Consider the following 23,445-nt stretch of genomic DNA (forward strand, 5'->3'; position numbering starts at 1 on the left):
ACAAAAAATTGTGTTTTGAAAAATCTTTCGAAAACGACTCGGAAAAGTGAAAATTTTCAGCCCATCCCGCACAGAGCCGTCGTTATGGTAGACCAACCGAACAATAAAATAATGAAAAGTTTATATATAGGTCCACTACATGTTTGTTCCTATGGTTATTCGCATTGGGTTGCTTGACGAGAGCAGTTGGTGGGGGAAAGACGGCATATTCCTTTGGTTAGGCCATTAGAAGCCGGACGGAACGGAAAGGCTCATGCACGGCACGAGAACGAGCGAGAAAGCGATAGTAGTGCATATTAGCGCGATTATATAAATATCTGTCGGTCGGTTTTGACATTAAAAATGTCTTACTCCACTATCTGGGGCTAGGTGTCATTCTAAAATCTAAACTATCTCCCATGTAACGAAACTATGTAAGGTTTGCACGCCTATAACTCCGATATTACTAGATGGATTTTAATCATTCATACACCAACCGATTCAGAAACACCTAACTTAAATATTGGTAATAATTTAATATCTCCCCAATAAAAGTAGACTTTTGGAAATTGGTAAAATTAAAAAGTTCACGAAAAACGGGAAAATTACCATTCGTGAGGCAGATTTCTCAGACACAGCCGTCAAAAGAGGGCAGCTTAGTGACTCAATGAAAGACGAAAAGTCATAAATAGAAGCGACGCATGTCCGTTTAAATCAGTTGTTGCTCTTGTCTCATACGAACAACATCGTCTCCGGGCGATGCAATAAGCGCTATCGATTTTCGGCAACGTTGGCATTTGCACACACTCGCACCTATGTGACTAAACCATATACGGTTAGTTTATAAATAGAGGTGACGCGTACCCGTTTGAATCAGTTTTTGTTCTTATGTCGAACGGGTAAGATCATGGCTGCAGCGTGTGGGCACTACAATAAGCGGTAGACACTATGCATTTTCGGCAGCGGTGGCCGATGTGCGGATTCGGGTACCAGCACGGTGTCACAGAATGATTTGCAAAGTGGGTGGGTGGGGTGGTTTGGATTTAATTCAATACGGTGTGTGCTGCTTAAGAGTGTTGCGTTTGAAAAAGATGGGTGGGTAATGTCTGCGACATAACCGGAGAGATGTAGAATACATAAGGAACACGTTCTTTAAATATTTTGATACTCATTGGAATTTTCGGACAAAAGGTGATTTGAGTGAGGAATATTTCAAATTATTCTTTACAAAAATGATGGTGGTCCTGAAAAGGACCGGTTTTGTTGGCGTTGTTGGCCTTGGTGAGGGAGATCGCTAACGATGAAATTAATTGTTAGCATGAGGAAGTCGCGTAGTACTGGCCAATGGAAGAACAGATAATAATTGATTCCTGAAAATCAATTTTTCTTTATTCATGTAAATTATACATACTTACAAATCTAACAGAAGATTCCTGATCATATTTCTGAATCATTAGTGCGAACATTGTGTAATTTGGTTAAGTACAATGAAAGTTACAAACTTTCCAAACTCGACCTTCTGTTCCTTCAGAAATATTGAAATGGGGTGTCTATATTAAACCGTTAGTCGTGGTCACAATAAAAAAAGATGGGTGGGTAATGTCTGTCACATAACCGGAGCGTCGTGATTTCAATTCGAGACGTTAATTTAAATCTAATAATATTCAACAGAATCACGTTTGAATGGGAAATTTTCAAATAATTCTCTATGGTAATAATGGTGGTTCTGAAAAGAACCTTTGGTATCGGCGTTGGTGTTGATGGTGATGCGCTGGATCGTTGGATATTTTTGGCATGATAGTTACGTGCCTGGCGAACTGTTTTGTAGCCTCGAACAAAACGACAAGACTGGCTTCTTCGGGTACCATTACGGCTGAACTTTATAAGCTTAGCTCGACTTTGAAATCTTGCACAATCTCACGAATCAGACACTAGTAGGGCCATTTTGTTTGCTACTAGCACGGAGCTGCACAAAAAAACCATTTAATGCAGTTAGTTCACGGGGGCTGCCAAAAAGCTTGAATATAAGCATGCGACTTCAACGTTTCTCTTAAACACATGCAACAACACATTCGTTTTGGTAATACTGATAATAACAGTAGAAAGGAATGGAAAAGCAGTGCACGAAACGAGCGAGAGGATAATTTAAATTTTTGTTCCGTGTGCAAGCTACTTCTTTCCACACAACGTATTATGTTGCTTGTTGAAAATTTGCTACACACCTTAAAATGAAAGTTTCAGTTTAACTCTCGCTAGAGCACAATTGATTGGTCCTGAAAAGAACCGTTGCTTTTATTGTAATTTACGCCCACTCCCACGAACCGACCAAGTAGGCATCACTGACTTCATTACGGCTGAGTTTTGTAAGCGTAGCTCGACTTTGAAGTAATACACAACCTTACGAACCAGACGCTGGAATGTTAGCCAGCGGATTAGTTGCTCCGTTGCCCTTTAGTTGGGGCGAAATACTAGCACGGCAACAGTTCCTGATCGGAAGTTGGTTGCGATGGGCCACCAGTAGCTGGGGCACTTTTGCGGACCGTCATCATCGCCAACTGCTTTCCTCCGGTGGACTGGCTGCTTGCTAGTGCTTGAACGAATACGAATGATGAGAAAAACCGACCGACCAATATTCATATATGAAAACACGAGAAAGCTCTACTATCGCTCGTTTTCGTGCCATTCCTGTGCCTTTCCTTTCCGTTCGGCTACCAATACTAGCATAACCAAAACGAATATTCTGTCTTTCCATCGCCTTCAATCTAGTGGCCAGTGCTAGCAAACTTGCATGTTCAGTTTTTCAATAACAACATTTTCAATATTTTCAAAGGATGTTGCAGATTTGAAAAGAAGGAAGGAGAAGATTTTCACTAATTTAAATTCTTTTATCTTATTTGTTAGCGCTGATAAAGGCTATTTAGTTTGCTACTAGCAAGGAGCTGCACAAACAAATCGATTTCTGCAGTTAATCAACGGAGGCTACCAAAAAGTTCGAATAAAAAGATGCGACTAGTGTACTTTGCACGTTCTATATTTTATCAATACTAGAGAGGATCAATAAAATAATTCAAATTGTAATAGCGACATGCAATTGTGGCAACACTGGCCAAGAGATGGTGGGGGTACACGCACATTCGTTTTAGTTATGACGATAGTAGCAGCAGAAAGGAATGGAAAAGCAGTGCACGAAAACGAGCAAGAGAGGATAATTTAAATTCTCTTTCTTTCTTTCCACACATCGTATATTTTATATAGCTTTCTGAAAATTATTTGTTATACACCATAAAATGTAAATTTCAGTTTAACTCTTATTACAACACAATTAATTGGTCCTGTAAAGAACCGTTTATTGTTTTATTGCGGGAGCATAATTCAGACGCACTCCCCGCGGACACGGTGAGCCACAAAGCACTATTTTGCATCCTCGAACAAACCGACCAAGTAGGCATCGTTGGCTTCTCGGGGCATCATTACGACTGAGCTTTGTAAGCGTGGCTCGATTTTGCAGTCCTGCACAATCTCACGACCCAGACGCTGGAACGATAGCCTACTCTGTTGCCCTTTAGTAGGGGGGGAAATTCTTGCAGGGCGACAGTTCCTGATCGGGTTGCGATGAGTCACCAGTAGCTGGGGCACTTTTTCCGCCGTCGTCATCGCCAACTGCTTTCCTTCGGTGGACTGGCTGCTTGCTAGTGCTTGAACGAATACGAATGATGAGAAAAACCGACCGACAGATATTTATATAATCGCGCTAATATGCACTACTATCGCTTTCTCGCTCGTTCTCGTGCCGTGCATGAGCCTTTCCTTTCCGTCCGGCTTCTAATGGCCTAACCAAAGGAATATGCCGTCTTTCCCCCACCAACTGTTTTCGTCATGCAACCCAATGCGAATAATCATAAAACAAACATGTAGTGGACCTATATATAAACTTTTCATTATTTTATTGTTCGGTTGGTCCACCATTTTCACGGCTCTGTGCGGGATGGGCTGAAAATTTTCACTTTTCCGAGTCGTTTTCGAAAGATTTTTCAAAAACACAATTTTTTGTTATTAGTGCATGTTACACATACTTCAAATTTTAATACAGCATAGAGGAACATATTTTCAACAAATTGGCCTAAAAATCAAATCATTCTGTTAAGTATGATAAAAGTTATTAACGTTCAAAATCTGACGCGGCACCGCAGCCGATATTTTGAAACGGGACCCCTATATTGAAAGCTTAAATGTATTCTACATTAAAAAATATATTTATTTTTATGCATGCGTGTGCGTTGTAACTTGTTAATCCATGTTTACGGCGCATTGTAGCTGCCTAGGGTAAAGAGCCTATTGGTTTTCATATGTTTCATATTTTGGTTATATGTTTTTTATCAGTAAGGCACCTGACAACGTGCTTCTGTAGTTATTGCACTGTTCAGCAGCGTAGTATTTTATATAGGGGAGTACACTCAGGTTTTATTACGCGGTATTTTTTACGCGAATTTTGAAATTTCCGCGGTTTTCATTTACGCGTTTTTTTGAAATTAAGGCGGTTTTCATTTGCACGGCCTGTATCCCCTGCGTAAAAAAACCTGAGTGTAATTGCATCGGAAACAATCACATTCCCAGCAGAACTTTTTGTTTTCTAATTTCAAACACTTTTGTTTCGTACTGTACACAACGGAAAATTTTAAAACAGAACTTACCGTCCCAGCAGCAGTTGAAGCGGGTGTTCTTTTTCGATTCAAATTCAAGCCATGTCTTAATCGTTACTGGACTTAAAATTGTTTTCCCAGTTTATCCAGTCAGAGTATCTGTCCTGCCCTATGTAGTTAAAACACAGTTCTAATTGCGTTTTAAAGTATACAACAAATAGAACGGTTAGGTATACTAATTTAAATTTTAAAATATATCTGTTTGAAATTATGCAACAAACCGCTGTACTGAAGATATAATTATGTCAGTCCTATTACCACATAAAACACCTATATAACATAAAACGCTGCAGAATTGGTTTAATAATACAATGTTTACACTACAGAGTTATAACACGATTTAATAATTAGCAACAAGAGAAAATGTCACCAAGATAGCATAAAACCCGTTTTAACTGGTAGTGCGAACGTTGCATAACAATGTAATTTATCAAATAATTTCTTTTTTTTCACCACTAATCGATCAAGAAATACTTAACCTTAAGATTGTTTACTTAAGTTCATTAATACATTATTGAAAATTTAAATGGAAAATGAAATTTCATATTTCATGAAGAATCTGTATATTTCCGTTGCTGGGCGTGGGCTTCCTCGTCACGGTTCTAAATATGGAACTTTTCTTTTAAATATATTTTCTGGACAGACCAGCCTATTTTTACTAGATGGATTAGCCAAATAATGCCAATCACCTAGTGAGATACTTGATTAATTCATAGATTACCGTTAAAAGACCTTCAATAAATTATGTTTTAATGGGGAGGGTATATAGCAAATTGTAACATAAAAAACAGGCGAGTGAGCAAGAACTTGAGTCGATATGTGTGATAGATAAAATACATTTGCACGCTCTTGAAAAAAGCTACATTTTTAATGTCACCGTGGTCGTGTCCTGTACACAACCCTTTAATTTTTTCTCATCATTCGTATTCGTTCAAGCACTAGCAAGCTGCCAGTCCACCGAAGGAAAGCAGTTGGTAATGACGACGGCGGAAAAAGTGCCCCAGCTACTGGTGACTCATCGCAACCCGATCAGGAACTGTCGACCTGCTAGAATTTCGCCCCAACTAAAGGGCAACAGAGTAGGCTATCGTTCCAGCGTCTGGGTCGTGAGATTGTGCAGGACTGCAAAATCGAGCCACGCTTACAAAGCTCAGTCGTAATGATGCCCCGAGAAGCCAACGATACCTACTTGGTCGGTTTGTTCGAGGATGCAAAATAGTGCTTTGTGGCTCACCGTGTCCGCGGGGAGTGCGTCTGAATTATGCTCCCGCAATAAAACAATAAACGGTTCTTTACAGGACCAATTAATTGTGTTGTAATAAGAGTTAAACTGAAATTTACATTTTATGGTGTATAACAAATAATTTTCAGAAAGCTATATAAAAAATACGATGTGTGGAAAGAAAGAAAGAGAATTTAAATTATCCTCTCTTGCTCGTTTTCGTGCACTGCTTTTCCTTTCCTTTCTGCTGCTACTACCATCATAACTAAAACGAATGTGCGTGTTCCCCCAGCCAGCAATTGGCCAGTGTTGCCACAATTGCATGTCGCTATTACAATTTGAATTATTTTATTGATCCTCTCTAGTATTGATAAAATATAGAACGTGCAAAGTACACTAGTCGCATGCTTTTATTCGAACTTTTTGGCAGCCTCCGTTGATTAACTGCATAAATCGATTTGTTTGTGCAGCTCCTTGCTAGTAGCAAACTAAATAGCCTTTATCAGCGCTAACAAATAACACGAAAGAATTTAAATCTGTGAAAATCTTTTCCTTCTTTTCAAATCTGCAGCATTCTTTGAAAATATTGTTTGAATGTTGTTATTGAAAAACTGAACATGCAAGTTTGCTAGCACTGGCCACTAGATTGAAGGCGATGGAAAGACAGAATATTCGTTTTGGTTATGCTAGTATTGGTAGCCGAACGGAAAGGAAAGGCACAGGAATGGCACGAAAACGAGCGAGAGCGATAGTAGCGCTTTCTCGTGTGTTCATATATGAATATTGGTCGGTCGGTTTTAATGTAGAATACATTTAAGCTTTCAATATAGGGGTCCCGTTTCAAAATATCGGCTGCGGCGCCGCGTCAGATTTTGAACGTTAATAACTTTTATCATACTTAACAGAATGATTTGATTTTTAGGCCAATTTGTTGCAAATATGTTCCTCTATGCTGTATTAAAATTTGAAGTATGTATAACATGCACTAATAACAAAAAATTGTGTTTTGAAAAATCTTTCGAAAACGACTCGGAAAAGTGAAAATTTTCAGCCCATCCCGCACAGAGCCGTCAAAATGGTGGACCAACCGAACAATAAAATAATGAAAAGTTTATATATAGGTCCACTACATGTTTGTTCCTATGGTTATTCGCATTGGGTTGCTTGACGAGAGCAGTTGGTGGGGGAAAGACGGCATATTCCTTTGGTTTGGCCATTAGAAGCCGGACGGAACGGAAAGGCTCATGCACGGCACGAGAACGAGCGAGAAAGCGATAGTAGTGCATATTAGCGCGATTATATAAATATCTGTCGGTCGGTTTTTCTCATCATTCGTATTCGTTCAAGCACTAGCAAGCAGCCAGTCCACCGAAGGAAAGCAGTTGGCAATGACGACGGCGGAAAAAGTGCCCCAGCTACTGGTGATTCATCGCAACCCGATCAGGAACTGTCGACCTGCTAGAATTTCGCCCCAACTAAAGGGCAACAGAGTAGGCTATCGTTCCAGCGTCTGGGTCGTGAGATTGTGCAGGACTGCAAAATCGAGCCACGCTTACAAAGCTCAGTCGTAATGATGCCCCGAGAAGCCAACGATGCCTACTTGGTCGGTTTGTTCGAGGATGCAAAATAGTGCTTTGTGGCTCACCGTGTCCGCGGGGAGTGCGTCTGAATTATGCTCCCGCAATAAAACAATAAACGGTTCTTTACAGGACCAATTAATTGTGTTGTAATAAGAGTTAAACTGAAATTTACATTTTATGGTGTATAACAAATAATTTTCAAAAAGCTATATAAAAAATACGATGTGTGGAAAGAAAGAAAGAGAATTTAAATTATCCTCTCTTGCTCGTTTTCGTGCACTGCTTTTCCTTTCCTTTCTGCTGCTACTACCATCATAACTAAAACGAATGTGCGTGTTCCCCCAGCCAGCAATTGGCCAGTGTTGCCACAATTGCATGTCGCTATTACAATTTGAATTATTTTATTGATCCTCTCTAGTATTGATAAAATATAGAACGTGCAAAGTACACTAGTCGCATGCTTTTATTCGAACTTTTTGGCAGCCTCCGTTGATTAACTGCATAAATCGATTTGTTTGTGCAGCTCCTTGCTAGTAGCAAACTAAATAGCCTTTATCAGCGCTAACAAATAACACGAAAGAATTTAAATCTGTGAAAATCTTTTCCTTCTTTTCAAATCTGCAGCATTCTTTGAAAATATTGTTTGAATGTTGTTATTGAAAAACTGAACATGCAAGTTTGCTAGTACTGGCCACTAGATTGAAGGCGATGGAAAGACAGAATATTCGTTTTGGTTATGCTAGTATTGGTAGCCGAACGGAAAGGAAAGGCACAGGAATGGCACGAAAACGAGCGAGAGCGATAGTAGCGCTTTCTCGTGTGTTCATATATGAATATTGGTCGGTCGGTTTTTCTCATCATTCGTATTCGTTCAAGCACTAGCAAGCAGCCAGTCCACCGAAGGAAAGAAGTTGGCGATGACGACGGTCGGAAAAAGTGCCCCAGCTACTGGTGACTCATCGCAACCCGATCAGGAACTGTCGCCCTGCAAGAATTTCGCCCCAACTAAAGGGCAACAGAGAAACTAATCTGTGTTCTAATAAGAGTTAAACGGGCTCACCGTGTCCGCGGGGAGTGCGTCTGAATTATGCTCCCGCAATAAAACAATAAACGGTTCTTTACAGGACCAATTAATTGTGTTCTAATAAGAGTTAAACTGAAATTTACATTTTATGGTGTATAACAAATAATTTTCAGAAAGCTATATAAGAAATACGATGTGTGGAAAGAAAGAAAGAGAATTTAAATTATCCTCTCTCGCTCGTGTTCGTGCACTGCTTTTCCATTCCTTTCTGCTGCTACTACAATCATAACTAAAACGAATGTGCGTGTTCTCCCACCATCTCATGGCCAGTGTTGCCACAATTGCATGTCGCTATAACAATTTGAATTATTTTATTGATCCTCTCTAGTATTGATAAAATATAGAATATGCAAAGTACACTAGTCGCATGCTTTTATTCGAACTTTTTGGCAGCCTCCGTTGATTAACTGCATAAATCGATTTGTTTGTGCAGCTCCTTGCTAGTAGCAAACTAAATAGCCTTTATCAGCGCTAACAAATAAGACAAAAGAATTTAAATTTGTGAAAATCTTCTCCTTCCTTCTTTTCAAATCTGCAACATTCTTTGACAATATTGAAAATGTTGTTATTGAAAAACTGAACATGCAAGTTTGCTAGCACTGGCCACTAAATTGAAGGCGATGGAAGGACAGAATATTCGTTTTGGTTATGCTAGTATTGGTAGCCGAACGGAAAGGAAAGGCACAGGAATGGCACGAAAACGAGCGGGAGAGCGATAGTAGTGCTTTCTCGTGTTTTCATATATGAATATTGGTCGGTCGGTTTTTCTCATCATTCGTATTTGTTCAAGCACTAGCAAGCAGCCAGTCCACCGGAGGAAAGCAGTTGGCGATGATGACGGTCCGCAAAAGTGCCCCAGCTACTGGTGGCCCATCGCAACCAACTACCGATCAGGAACTGTCGCCGTGCTAGTATTTCGCCCCAACTAGAGGGCAACGGAGCAACTAATCCGCTGGCTAACATTCCAGCGTCTGGTTCGTAAGGTTGTGTATTACTTCAAAGTCGAGCTACGCTTACAAAACTCAGCCGTAATGAAGCCAGTGATGCCTACTTGGTCGGTTTGTGGGAGTGGGCGTAAATTACAATAAAAGCAACCGTTACGGTTCTTTTCAGGACCAATCAATTGTGTTCTAGTGAGAGTTAAACTGAAACTTTCATTTTAAGGTGAGTAGCAAATTTTCAACAAGCAACATAATACGTTGTGTGGAAAGAAGTAGCTTGCACACGGAACAAAAATTTAAATTATCCTCTCGCTCGTTTCGTGCACTGCTTTTCCATTCCTTTCTACTGTTATTATCAGTATTACCAAAACGAATGTGTTGTTGCATGTGTTTAAGAGAAACGTTGAAGTCGCATGCTTATATTCAAGCTTTTTGGCAGCCCCCGTGAACTAACTGCATTAAATGGTTTTTAATGTAGAATACATTTAAGCTTTCAATATAGGGGTCCCGTTTCAAAATATCGGCTGCGGCGCCGCGTCAGATTTTGAACGTTAATAACTTTTATCATACTTAACAGAATGATTTGATTTTTAGGCCAATTTGTTGCAAATATGTTCCTCTATGCTGTATTAAAATTTGAAGTATGTATAACATGCACTAATAACAAAAAATTGTGTTTTGAAAAATCTTTCGAAAACGACTCGGAAAAGTGAAAATTTTCAGCCCATCCCGCACAGAGCCGTCAAAATGGTGAACCAACCGAACAATAAAATAATGAAAAGTTTATATATAGGTCCACTACATGTTTGTTCCTATGGTTATTCGCATTGGGTTGCTTGACGAGAGCAGTTGGTGGGGGAAAGACGGCATATTCCTTTGGTTAGGCCATTAGAAGCCGGACGGAACGGAAAGGCTCATGCACGGCACGAGAACGAGCGAGAAAGCGATAGTAGTGCATATTAGCGCGATTATATAAATATCTGTCGGTCGGTTTTTCTCATCATTCGTATTCGTTCAAGCACTAGCAAGCAGCCAGTCCACCGAAGGAAAGCAGTTGGCAATGACGACGGCGGAAAAAGTGCCCCAGCTACTGGTGACTCATCGCAACCCGATCAGGAACTGTCGACCTGCTAGAATTTCGCCCCAACTAAAGGGCAACAGAGTAGGCTATCGTTCCAGCGTCTGGGTCGTGAGATTGTGCAGGACTGCAAAATCGAGCCACGCTTACAAAGCTCAGTCGTAATGATGCCCCGAGAAGCCAACGATGCCTACTTGGTCGGTTTGTTCGAGGATGCAAAATAGTGCTTTGTGGCTCACCGTGTCCGCGGGGAGTGCGTCTGAATTATGCTCCCGCAATAAAACAATAAACGGTTCTTTACAGGACCAATTAATTGTGTTGTAATAAGAGTTAAACTGAAATTTACATTTTATGGTGTATAACAAATAATTTTCAGAAAGCTATATAAAAAATACGATGTGTGGAAAGAAAGAAAGAGAATTTAAATTATCCTCTCTTGCTCGTTTTCGTGCACTGCTTTTCCTTTCCTTTCTGCTGCTACTACCATCATAACTAAAACGAATGTGCGTGTTCCCCCAGCCAGCAATTGGCCAGTGTTGCCACAATTGCATGTCGCTATTACAATTTGAATTATTTTATTGATCCTCTCTAGTATTGATAAAATATAGAACGTGCAAAGTACACTAGTCGCATGCTTTTATTCGAACTTTTTGGCAGCCTCCGTTGATTAACTGCATAAATCGATTTGTTTGTGCAGCTCCTTGCTAGTAGCAAACTAAATAGCCTTTATCAGCGCTAACAAATAACACGAAAGAATTTAAATCTGTGAAAATCTTTTCCTTCTTTGCAAATCTGCAGCATTCTTTGAAAATATTGTTTGAATGTTGTTATTGAAAAACTGAACATGCAAGTTTGCTAGCACTGGCCACTAGATTGAAGGCGATGGAAAGACAGAATTTTCGTTTTGGTTATGCTAGTATTGGTAGCCGAACGGAAAGGAAAGGCACAGGAATGGCACGAAAACGAGCGAGAGCGATAGTAGCGCTTTCTCGTGTGTTCATATATGAATATTGGTCGGTCGGTTTTTCTCATCATTCGTATTCATTCAAGCACTAGCAAGCAGCCAGTCCACCGAAGGAAAGAAGTTGGCGATGACGACGGTCGGAAAAAGTGCCCCAGCTACTGGTGACTCATCGCAACCCGATCAGGAACTGTCGCCCTGCAAGAATTTCGCCCCAACTAAAGGGCAACAGAGAAACTAATCTGTGTTCTAATAAGAGTTAAACGGGCTCACCGTGTCCGCGGGGAGTGCGTCTGAATTATGCTCCCGCAATAAAACAATAAACGGTTCTTTACAGGACCAATTAATTGTGTTCTAATAAGAGTTAAACTGAAATTTACATTTTATGGTGTATAACAAATAATTTTCAGAAAGCTATATAAGAAATACGATGTGTGGAAAGAAAGAAAGAGAATTTAAATTATCCTCTCTCGCTCGTGTTCGTGCACTGCTTTTCCATTCCTTTCTGCTGCTACTACAATCATAACTAAAACGAATGTGCGTGTTCTCCCACCATCTCATGGCCAGTGTTGCCACAATTGCATGTCGCTATAACAATTTGAATTATTTTATTGATCCTCTCTAGTATTGATAAAATATAGAATATGCAAAGTACACTAGTCGCATGCTTTTATTCGAACTTTTTGGCAGCCTCCGTTGATTAACTGCATAAATCGATTTGTTTGTGCAGCTCCTTGCTAGTAGCAAACTAAATAGCCTTTATCAGCGCTAACAAATAAGACAAAAGAATTTAAATTTGTGAAAATCTTCTCCTTCCTTCTTTTCAAATCTGCAACATTCTTTGAAAATATTGAAAATGTTGTTATTGAAAAACTGAACATGCAAGTTTGCTAGCACTGGCCACTAAATTGAAGGCGATGGAAGGACAGAATATTCGTTTTGGTTATGCTAGTATTGGTAGCCGAACGGAAAGGAAAGGCACAGGAATGGCACGAAAACGAGCGGGAGAGCGATAGTAGTGCTTTCTCGTGTTTTCATATATGAATATTGGTCGGTCGGTTTTTCTCATCATTCGTATTTGTTCAAGCACTAGCAAGCAGCCAGTCCACCGGAGGAAAGCAGTTGGCGATGATGACGGTCCGCAAAAGTGCCCCAGCTACTGGTGGCCCATCGCAACCAACTACCGATCAGGAACTGTCGCCGTGCTAGTATTTCGCCCCAACTAGAGGGCAACGGAGCAACTAATCCGCTGGCTAACATTCCAGCGTCTGGTTCGTAAGGTTGTGTATTACTTCAAAGTCGAGCTACGCTTACAAAACTCAGCCGTAATGAAGCCAGTGATGCCTACTTGGTCGGTTTGTGGGAGTGGGCGTAAATTACAATAAAAGCAACCGTTACGGTTCTTTTCAGGACCAATCAATTGTGTTCTAGTGAGAGTTAAACTGAAACTTTCATTTTAAGGTGAGTAGCAAATTTTCAACAAGCAACATAATACGTTGTGTGGAAAGAAGTAGCTTGCACACGGAACAAAAATTTAAATTATCCTCTCGCTCGTTTCGTGCACTGCTTTTCCATTCCTTTCTACTGTTATTATCAGTATTACCAAAACGAATGTGTTGTTGCATGTGTTTAAGAGAAACGTTGAAGTCGCATGCTTATATTCAAGCTTTTTGGCAGCCTCCGTGAACTAACTGCATTAAATGGTTTTTTTGTGCAGCTCCGTGCTAGTAGCAAACAAAATGGCCCTACTAGTGTCTGATTCGTGAGATTGTGCAAGATTTCAAAGTCGAGCTAAGCTTATAAAGTTCAGCCGTAATGGGACCCGAAGAAGCCAGTCTTGTCGTTTTGTTCGAGGCTACAAAACAGTTCGCCAGGCACGTAACTATCATGCCAAAAATATCCAACGATCCAGCGCATCACCATCAACACCAACGCCGATACCAAAGGTTCTTTTCAGAACCACCATTATTACCATAGAGAATTATTTGAAAATTTCCCATTCAAACGTGATTCTGTTGAATATTATTAGATTTAAATTAACGTCTCGAATTGAAATCACGACGCTCCGGTTATGTGACAGACATTACCCACCCATCTTTTTTTATTGTGACCACGACTAACGGTTTAATATAGACACCCCATTTCAATATTTCTGAAGGAACAGAAGGTCGAGTTTGGAAAGTTTGTAACTTTCATTGTACTTAACCAAATTACACAATGTTCGCACTAATGATTCAGAAATATGATCAGGAATCTTCTGTTAGATTTGTAAGTATGTATAATTTACATGAATAAAGAAAAATTGATTTTCAGGAATCAATTATTATCTGTTCTTCCATTGGCCAGTACTACGCGACTTCCTCATGCTAACAATTAATTTCATCGTTAGCCATCTCCCTCACCAAGGCCAACAACGCCAACAAAACCGGTCCTTTTCAGGACCACCATTATTTTTGTAAAGAATAATTTGAAATATTCCTCGCCCAAATCACCTTTTGTCCGAAAATTCCAATGAGTATCAAAATATTTAAAGAACGTGTTCCTTATGTATTCTACATCTCTCCGGTTATGTCGCAGACATTACCCACCCATCTTTTTTCTCATCATTCGTATTCGTTCAAGCACTAGCAAGCAGCCAGTCCACCGAAGGAAAGAAGTTGGCGATGACGACGGTCGGAAAAAGTGCCCCAGCTACTGGTGACTCATCGCAACCCGATCAGGAACTGTCGCCCTGCAAGAATTTCGCCCCAACTAAAGGGCAACAGAGAAACTAATCTGTGTTCTAATAAGAGTTAAACGGGCTCACCGTGTCCGCGGGGAGTGCGTCTGAATTATGCTCCCGCAATAAAACAATAAACGGTTCTTTACAGGACCAATTAATTGTGTTCTAATAAGAGTTAAACTGAAATTTACATTTTATGGTGCATAACAAATAATTTTCAGAAAGCTATATAAGAAATACGATGTGTGGAAAGAAAGAAAGAGAATTTAAATTATCCTCTCTCGCTCGTGTTCGTGCACTGCTTTTTCATTCCTTTCTGCTGCTACTACAATCATAACTAAAACGAATGTGCGTGTTCTCCCACCATCTCATGGCCAGTGTTGCCACAATTGCATGTCGCTATAACAATTTGAATTATTTTATTGATCCTCTCTAGTATTGATAAAATATAGAATATGCAAAGTACACTAGTCGCATGCTTTTATTCGAACTTTTTGGCAGCCTCCGTTGATTAACTGCATAAATCGATTTGTTTGTGCAGCTCCTTGCTAGTAGCAAACTAAATAGCCTTTATCAGCGCTAACAAATAAGACAAAAGAATTTAAATTTGTGAAAATCTTCTCCTTCCTTCTTTTCAAATCTGCAACATTCTTTGAAAATATTGAAAATGTTGTTATTGAAAAACTGAACATGCAAGTTTGCTAGCACTGGCCACTAAATTGAAGGCGATGGAAGGACAGAATATTCGTTTTGGTTATGCTAGTACTGGTAGCCGAACGGAAAGGAAAGGCACAGGAATGGCACGAAAACGAGCGAGAGCGATAGTAGTGCTTTCTCGTGTTTTCATATATGAATATTGGTCGGTCGGTTTTTCTCATCATTCGTATTTGTTCAAGCACTAGCAAGCAGCCAGTCCACCGGAGGAAAGCAGTTGGCGATGATGACGGTCCGCAAAAGTGCCCCAGCTACTGGTGGCCCATCGCAACCAACTACCGATCAGGAACTGTCGCCGTGCTAGTATTTCGCCCCAACTAGAGGGCAACGGAGCAACTAATCCGCTGGCTAACATTCCAGCGTCTGGTTCGTAAGGTTGTGTATTACTTCAAAGTCGAGCTACGCTTACAAAACTCAGCCGTAATGAAGCCAGTGATGCCTACTTGGCCGGTTTGTGGGAGTGAGCGTAAATTACAATAAAAGCAACGGTTCTTTTCAGGACCAATCAATTGTGTTCTAGTGAGAGTTAAACTGAAACTTTCATTTTAAGGTGTGTAGCAAATTTTCAACAAGCAACATAATACGTTGTGTGGAAAGAAGTAGCTTGCACACGGAACAAAAATTTAAATTATCCTCTCGCTCGTTTCGTGCACTGCTTTTCCATTCCTTTCTACTGTTATTATCAGTATTACCAAAACGAATGTGTTGTTGCATGTGTTTAAGAGAAACGTTGAAGTCGCATGCTTATATTCAAGCTTTTTGGCAGCCCCCGTGAACTAACTGCATTAAATGGTTTTTTTGTGCAGCTCCGTGCTAGTAGCAAACAAAATGGCCCTACTAGTGTCTGATTCGTGAGATTGTGCAAGATTTCAAAGTCGAGCTAAGCTTATAAAGTTCAGCCGTAATGGGACCCGAAGAAGCCAGTCTTGTCGTTTTGTTCGAGGCCACAAAACAGTTCGCCAGGCACGTAACTATCATGCCAAAAATATCCAACGATCCAGCGCATCACCATCAACACCAACGCCGATACCAAAGGTTCTTTTCAGAACCACCATTATTACCATAGAGAATTATTTGAAAATTTCCCATTCAAACGTGATTCTGTTGAATATTATTAGATTTAAATTAACGTCTCGAATTGAAATCACGACGCTCCGGTTATGTGACAGACATTACCCACCCATCTTTTTAATGTAGAATACATTTAAGCTTTCAATATAGGGGTCCCGTTTCAAAATATCGGCTGCGGCGCCGCGTCAGATTTTGAACGTTAATAACTTTTATCATACTTAACAGAATGATTTGATTTTTAGGCCAATTTGTTGCAAATATGTTCCTCTTTGCTGTATTAAAATTTGAAGTATGTATAACATGCACTAATAACAAAAAATTGTGTTTTGAAAAATCTTTCGAAAACGACTCGGAAAAGTGAAAATTTTCAGCCCATCCCGCACAGAGCCGTCAAAATGGTGGACCAACCGAACAATAAAATAATGAAAAGTTTATATATAGGTCCACTACATGTTTGTTCCTATGGTTATTCGCATTGGGTTGCTTGACGAGAGCAGTTGGTGGGGGAAAGACGGCATATTCCTTTGGTTAGGACATTAGAAGCCGGACGGAAAGGAAAGGCTCATGCACGGCACGAGAACGAGCGAGAAAGCGATAGTAGTGCATATTAGCGCGATTATATAAATATCTGTCGGTCGGTTTTTCTCATCATTCGTATTCGTTCAAGCACTAGCAAGCAGCCAGTCCACCGAAGGAAAGCAGTTGGCAATGACGACGGCGGAAAAAGTGCCCCAGCTACTGGTGACTCATCGCAACCCGATCAGGAACTGTCGACCTGCAAGAATTTCGCCCCAACTAAAGGGCAACAGAGTAGGCTATCGTTCCAGCGTCTGGGTCGTGAGATTGTGCAGGACTGCAAAATCGAGCCACGCTTACAAAGCTCAGTCGTAATGATGCCCCGAGAAGCCAACGATGCCTACTTGGTCGGTTTGTTCGAGGATGCAAAATAGTGCTTTGTGGCTCACCGTGTCCGCGGGGAGTGCGTCTGAATTATGCTCCCGCAATAAAACAATAAACGGTTCTTTACAGGACCAATTAATTGTGTTCTAATAAGAGTTAAACTGAAATTTACATTTTATGGTGTATAACAAATAATTTTCAGAAAGCTATATAAGAAATACGATGTGTGGAAAGAAAGAAAGAGAATTTAAATTATCCTCTCTCGCTCGTTTTCGTGCACTGCTTTTCCATTCCTTTCTGCTGCTACTACAATCATAACTAAAACGAATGTGCGTGTTCTCCCACCATCTCATGGCCAGTGTAGCCACAATTGCATGTCGCTATAACAATTTGAATTATTTTATTGATCCTCTCTAATATTGATAAAATATAGAATATGCAAAGTACACTAGTCGCATGCTTTTATTCGAACTTTTTGGCAGCCTCCGTTGATTAACTGCATAAATCGATTTGTTTGTGCAGCTCCTTGCTAGTAGCAAACTAAATAGCCTTTATCAGCGCTAACAAATAACACGAAAGAATTTAAATTTGTGAAAATCTTTTCCTTCTTTTCAAATCTGCAGCATTCTTTGAAAATATTGTTTGAATGTTGTTATTGAAAAACTGAACATGCAAGTTTGCTAGCACTGGCCACTAGATTGAAGGCGATGGAAAGACAGAATATTCGTTTTGGTTATGCTAGTATTGGTAGCCGAACGGAAAGGAAAGGCACAGGAATGGCACGAAAACGAGCGAGAGCGATAGTAGCGCTTTCTCGTGTGTTCATATATGAATATTGGTCGGTCGGTTTTTCTCATCATTCGTATTCGTTCAAGCACTAGCAAGCAGCCAGTCCACCGAAGGAAAGCAGTTGGCAATGACGACGGCGGAAAAAGTGCCCCAGCTACTGGTGACTCATCGCAACCCGATCAGGAACTGTCGACCTGCTAGAATTTCGCCCCAACTAAAGGGCAACAGAGTAGGCTATCGTTCCAGCGTCTGGGTCGTGAGATTGTGCAGGACTGCAAAATCGAGCCACGCTTACAAAGCTCAGTCGTAATGATGCCCCGAGAAGCCAACGATGCCTACTTGGTCGGTTTGTTCGAGGATGCAAAATAGTGCTTTGTGGCTCACCGTGTCCGCGGGGAGTGCGTCTGAATTATGCTCCCGCAATAAAGCAATAAACGGTTCTTTACAGGACCAATTAATTGTGTTGTAATAAGAGTTAAACTGAAATTTACATTTTATGGTGTATAACAAATAATTTTCAGAAAGCTATATAAAAAATACGATGTGTGGAAAGAAAGAAAGAGAATTTAAATTATCCTCTCTTGCTCGTTTTCGTGCACTGCTTTTCCTTTCCTTTCTGCTGCTACTACCATCATAACTAAAACGAATGTGCGTGTTCCCCCACCATCTCTTGGCCAGTGTTGCCACAATTGCATGTCGCTATTACAATTTGAATTATTTTATTGATCCTCTCTAGTATTGATAAAATATAGAACGTGCAAAGTACACTAGTCGCATGCTTTTATTCGAACTTTTTGGCAGCCTCCGTTGATTAACTGCATAAATCGATTTGTTTGTGCAGCTCCTTGCTAGTAGCAAACTAAATAGCCTTTATCAGCGCTAACAAATAACACGAAAGAATTTAAATTTGTGAAAATCTTTTCCTTCTTTTCAAATCTGCAGCATTCTTTGAAAATATTGTTTGAATGTTGTTATTGAAAAACTGAACATGCAAGTTTGCTAGCACTGGCCACTAGATTGAAGGCGATGGAAAGACAGAATATTCGTTTTGGTTATGCTAGTATTGGTAGCCGAACGGAAAGGAAAGGCACAGGAATGGCACGAAAACGAGCGAGAGCGATAGTAGCGCTTTCTCGTGTGTTCATATATGAATATTGGTCGGTCGGTTTTTCTCATCATTCGTATTCGTTCAAGCACTAGCAAGCAGCCAGTCCACCGAAGGAAAGAAGTTGGTGATGACGACGGTCGGAAAAAGTGCCCCAGCTACTGGTGACTCATCGCAACCCGATCAGGAACTGTCGCCCTGCAAGAATTTCGCCCCAACTAAAGGGCAACAGAGAAACTAATCTGTGTTCTAATAAGAGTTAAACGGGCTCACCGTGTCCGCGGGGAGTGCGTCTGAATTATGCTCCCGCAATAAAACAATAAACGGTTCTTTACAGGACCAATTAATTGTGTTCTAATAAGAGTTAAACTGAAATTTACATTTTATGGTGTATAACAAATAATTTTCAGAAAGCTATATAAGAAATACGATGTGTGGAAAGAAAGAAAGAGAATTTAAATTATCCTCTCTCGCTCGTGTTCGTGCACTGCTTTTCCATTCCTTTCTGCTGCTACTACAATCATAACTAAAACGAATGTGCGTGTTCTCCCACCATCTCATGGCCAGTGTTGCCACAATTGCATGTCGCTATAACAATTTGAATTATTTTATTGATCCTCTCTAGTATTGATAAAATATAGAATATGCAAAGTACACTAGTCGCATGCTTTTATTCGAACTTTTTGGCAGCTTCCGTTGATTAACTGCATAAATCGATTTGTTTGTGCAGCTCCTTGCTAGTAGCAAACTAAATAGCCTTTATCAGCGCTAACAAATAAGACAAAAGAATTTAAATTTGTGAAAATCTTCTCCTTCCTTCTTTTCAAATCTGCAACATTCTTTGAAAATATTGAAAATGTTGTTATTGAAAAACTGAACATGCAAGTTTGCTAGCACTGGCCACTAAATTGAAGGCGATGGAAGGACAGAATATTCGTTTTGGTTATGCTAGTATTGGTAGCCGAAAGGAAAGGAAAGGCACAGGAATGGCACGAAAACGAGCGGGAGAGCGATAGTAGTGCTTTCTCGTGTTTTCATATATGAATATTGGTCGGTCGGTTTTTCTCATCATTCGTATTTGTTCAAGCACTAGCAAGCAGCCAGTCCACCGGAGGAAAGCAGTTGGCGATGATGACGGTCCGCAAAAGTGCCCCAGCTACTGGTGGCCCATCGCAACCAACTACCGATCAGGAACTGTCGCCGTGCTAGTATTTCGCCCCAACTAAAGGGCAACGGTGCAACTAATCCGCTGGCTAACATTCCAGCGTCTGGTTCGTAAGGTTGTGTATTACTTCAAAGTCGAGCTACGCTTACAAAACTCAGCCGTAATGAAGCCAGTGATGCCTACTTGGTCGGTTTGTGGGAGTGGGCGTAAATTACAATAAAAGCAACGGTTCTTTTCAGGACCAATCAATTGTGTTTTAGTGAGAGTTAAACTGAAACTTTCATTTTAAGGTGTGTAGCAAATTTTCAACAAGCAACATAATACGTTGTGTGGAAAGAAGTAGCTTGCACACGGAACAAAAATTTAAATTATCCTCTCGCTCGTTTCGTGCACTGCTTTTCCATTCCTTTCTACTGTTATTATCAGTATTACCAAAACGAATGTGTTGTTGCATGTGTTTAAGAGAAACGTTGAAGTCGCATGCTTATATTCAAGCTTTTTGGCAGCCCCCGTGAACTAACTGCATTAAATGGTTTTTTTGTGCAGCTCCGTGCTAGTAGCAAACAAAATGGCCCTACTAGTGTCTGATTCGTGAGATTGTGCAAGATTTCAAAGTCGAGCTAAGCTTATAAAGTTCAGCCGTAATGGGACCCGAAGAAGCCAGTCTTGTCGTTTTGTTCGAGGCTACAAAACAGTTCGCCAGGCACGTAACTATCATGCCAAAAATATCCAACGATCCAGCGCATCACCATCAACACCAACGCCGATACCAAAGGTTCTTTTCAGAACCACCATTATTACCATAGAGAATTATTTGAAAATTTCCCATTCAAACGTGATTCTGTTGAATATTATTAGATTTAAATTAACGTCTCGAATTGAAATCACGACGCTCCGGTTATGTGACAGACATTACCCACCCATCTTTTTTTATTGTGACCACGACTAACGGTTTAATATAGACACCCCATTTCAATATTTCTGAAGGAACAGAAGGTCGAGTTTGGAAAGTTTGTAACTTTCATTGTACTTAACCAAATTACACAATGTTCGCACTAATGATTCAGAAATATGATCAGGAATCTTCTGTTAGATTTGTAAGTATGTATAATTTACATGAATAAAGAAAAATTGATTTTCAGGAATCAATTATTATCTGTTCTTCCATTGGCCAGTACTACGCGACTTCCTCATGCTAACAATTAATTTCATCGTTAGCCATCTCCCTCACCAAGGCCAACAACGCCAACAAAACTGGTCCTTTTCAGGACCACCATCATTTTTGTAAAGAATAATTTGAAATATTCCTCGCCCAAATCACCTTTTGTCCGAAAATTCCAATGAGTATCAACATATTTGAAGAACGTGTTCCTTATGTATTCTACATCTCTCCGGTTATGTCGCAGACATTACCCACCCATCTTTTTTATTGTGACCACGACTAACGGTTTAATATAGACACCCCATTTCAATATTTCTGAAGGAACAGAAGGTCGAGTTTGGAAAGTTTGTAACTTTCATTGTACTTAACCAAATTACACAATGTTCGCACTAATGATTCAGAAATATGATCAGGAATCTTCTGTTAGATTTGTAAGTATGTATAATTTACATGAATAAAGAAAAATTGATTTTCAGGAATCAATTATTATCTGTTCTTCCATTGGCCAGTACTACGCGACTTCCTCATGCTAACAATTAATTTCATCGTTAGCCATCTCCCTCACCAAGGCCAACAACGCCAACAAAACTGGTCCTTTTCAGGACCACCATTCTTTTTGTAAAGAATAATTTGAAATATTCCTCGCCCAAATCACCTTTTGTCCGAAAATTCCAATGAGTATCAACATATTTGAAGAACGTGTTCCTTATGTATTCTACATCTCTCCGGTTATGTCGCAGACATTACCCACCCATCTTTTTTGTTTCAAGTGTTTCACCGTCGACAAGTAGCTCATCAAGTTCGTGGCTGGCATGCCATTGTGTATAAGTGCAAAGTGTACTAAGAATGTAATGGACATTTCCACAATTATGTTGAACATAAAAAGCCTCCGTGCCATAGTTTAGAGAAATGAGAAAGGCACAATTGCACCGCTAGGTGAATTAAAACAGGTTTTCAATTATAACATTGTTTAATTTTGGAATATTTAATTTTTTTTAATTTTTGTGGATGTTTGTTGTTGTTATTGGAATTCTCTAATCTCAAAATTTTTAAATTTTTGATTACAGATATCTTGAATTTTAGATATTTTTAGCAAGCAATTTGTATATTTTTGTTACTTCTGTCATTTATTTTCAAAAAACTATAAATTTTTCGCTCCCAACGTCTTGTATTTCTGATTTTTATAATGTACATAATTTATCCTGTTTTAGAATTTCGTTCAGTTTTTGAATTTACAAATTATTGAATTTATCATTCCTCAGTTGTGCTTAATAACACTAGTAACAGTGACGTAGTGCTCTGCCAGTGATGTTATGCAGCAAAGCTAGCGTTGTGTGGCTGGACCACATAGTCGCAGCGAAGATACCAAGCTGCACAAAGCCGCTGACGGTCCACCTGAAGAGGTGTTATCAAACCCGCCGGCGGATGTGCAAACCAACCTGTGATTCACTTATTTGTCCGGTTTACTCTACAGTTTATAGAGAACAATTGCGCAAAGAGTGAAGTCAAAAAAGTCTACCTATCGTGCACAATTGGAATCCGTCTTTGTAGCTATTTTGCTCGATAAGTAGACTTTTTGGCTTCACTCTCTGCACACTCTTTGCGCCCCTTTATACCCACTAAGACGTCCAAAAAATTGTTGCAAAACCGTTCAACACGGGTCCAACGATGGACGTTTGTTGAACGGTTATTTGGACGTTGTACAAATTGGTCCAACGAACGTCCTTTATTGGACGATTTTGAAACCAACCGTTCTTAGAGGGTACTAACGCCTTCGGTTTACTCAAATATACTCAGTCAAACCGATTCCGAAACCGGTTCGGTATCTTGAATGAATTTAATAAGGATTTCGACTTAGCTCAAATGCAATAACCTATTCTGACTCAGTAGGTTTCGGAATCGGTTGTTGCCTTTCAAGTGGATTCCATATTGAATTCATTCAGGATTTCGAATCAAATTGCGAATGCACAGTGGTCCAGATCGCTAATTTAGGAGGAATTTTTACTTTCTGACAAACCTGTATAATTTAGCCGTATCATGTCTTAGGATGAATTTGTGTACTTTAGAAGATGCTTCTTTTTATTGGAATAGTTATTAGGGTGGTTCTAATTTATCTAAAATACGAAAATAAACTTTTTACTGATGAAAGATAGAGCTCCACAGTCTTCCACAAAGTTGTAAAGTAACTTATTTTGAATAAATTTGTTGAATATATTAAAGCTCTATCTCTTTTAGTTTTTGTTATACAAGAAATTTAAAAAAAAAGATTAGG

Source organism: Topomyia yanbarensis, unplaced genomic scaffold, assembly GCF_030247195.1.
Source record: "Topomyia yanbarensis strain Yona2022 unplaced genomic scaffold, ASM3024719v1 HiC_scaffold_38, whole genome shotgun sequence".
NCBI lineage: Eukaryota > Metazoa > Arthropoda > Insecta > Diptera > Culicidae > Topomyia > Topomyia yanbarensis.